Consider the following 1,665-nt stretch of genomic DNA (forward strand, 5'->3'; position numbering starts at 1 on the left):
TGAATCTAAAAATCAAAATAAATGAATAATAAATCTAATGAACAGAATATACTGGTGAATAAAATAGAATCAGAGGCATGGAAATGGAACAGACTGATGATTCTCAGAGAGAAGGGGGGTGGGGGGCAGGAAGAAATTAAACAAAGATCTTATATGCATATATGTATTAACTATGGACACAGACAGTAGGGTGGCAAAGGCCTAGGGTGGGAACCAGATGGAGGCAATGTGGGGGGGAAAGATAATAATCTCAACAATGGAGAGAGAGAAGATGGCGACCGGCAGGAAGGCAGGGAGGGAGAGAGTGTGAGAGCATGAGGGAGTAATAGAGGAGTGTGTGGACGTGTGTGGTGTGTGTGTGTATGAGCTAGGGACAATTAGATTCTGCAGGTCTTCTAAGGGGCTGCTAAACAGGGCAGTCTTAGACGGCGGAGCCCTGCTCCCAGCACGGACACTCCTGGGCAGCCAGCACGGGAACAGAGACTACGCCATCTTGAGAAACAGAGCTGCTTGAGACTAGGATCCTGGCCTCAGTACCACCCAGTCTGGTCTCAGACGCAAACCAGGACCCAGCAGCCACTGGGGACAGAGACCTGCGACCACAGCTACAGAGCCACGGACACCAAGAGTCCAGAAATCCCCACGGCAGATCCGTGAGTAACAGAGCCCATCCCCCTCCCTGCAGGCTCGCGGGCAGCGCCATAGTAACTGATAGACTGCCCCCTTGCCCGGGCCTCAGTGCTGCTACAGAGACCTTAGCCTGGAAGTGTGCGAACACCGGAAACTTGTCCCGCACAGCGCAGGCTACAAGAGCCTTGGCCTGGAAGTGTGCGAACACCGGGAACTTGTCCAGCGCAGCGCAGACTAGGGGAGCCTTGGCCTGGGAGCTAATGCACGAACACTAGGAACTTGTTCCTTGCAACACGGGCCCCAGGACCCCGATTCTCCGGGCAGGAGGCAACACCAAGCACCAGTGACTTGACTGTGTTTCTTATCACCTGCGCCTGGGATCCCTGATTACCTGTGCAGTGACTCCAATTCTTGGTGCATGTGCACACAGGGACCCTGATTCTCAATGCAAGTCTGCACGAAGCAACAGAGACTCTGATACTGGATTCTTGGGGAACTCTGACTCCTGGTGCACGCTAGGGGGCTCTGATTTTCAACATACTCCAGGAGGGTCTCTTTTTCAGCAAGGTGCAGGCGGGGTCCCTGATTCTAAGTGCACACATGAGGCCACACTGAGCGCTGGTAACGCTGACTCTGAGCGAGCCTGCTTCCCACCAACCCACCACAACCACACATCTTAGCGTCAGAGCTCTTCAGTGACACTAGGGTGGTTGCGAAGCTCACACGGCCAGGGCCCACGCAAGTCGACGTTTGAACCATCTGGAGATAATCAGAATGGGGAGACAACACAACCCCCAGAGGAGGAAAGAAAATGAGGAGTCGCCAAAAAAGGAAATAAATGAATTTGAAGCATGCAACATGACAGAAAAACAATTCAGAGTCATGGATGTACAATTCATTCACCGGATGGATGAGAAAATCAACAACCTATGCAAGAATCAAGAAGAAATGAAAAGTGATATAGCTACACTCAAAAACACCATGGAAGGTTTCAACAGTAGACTAGAAGAAGCAGAGGACCGAATTAGTGAGTTA

The sequence above is a fragment of the Myotis brandtii genome, unplaced genomic scaffold (assembly GCF_000412655.1).
Source record: "Myotis brandtii unplaced genomic scaffold, ASM41265v1 scaffold195, whole genome shotgun sequence".
Taxonomy (NCBI): domain Eukaryota; kingdom Metazoa; phylum Chordata; class Mammalia; order Chiroptera; family Vespertilionidae; genus Myotis; species Myotis brandtii.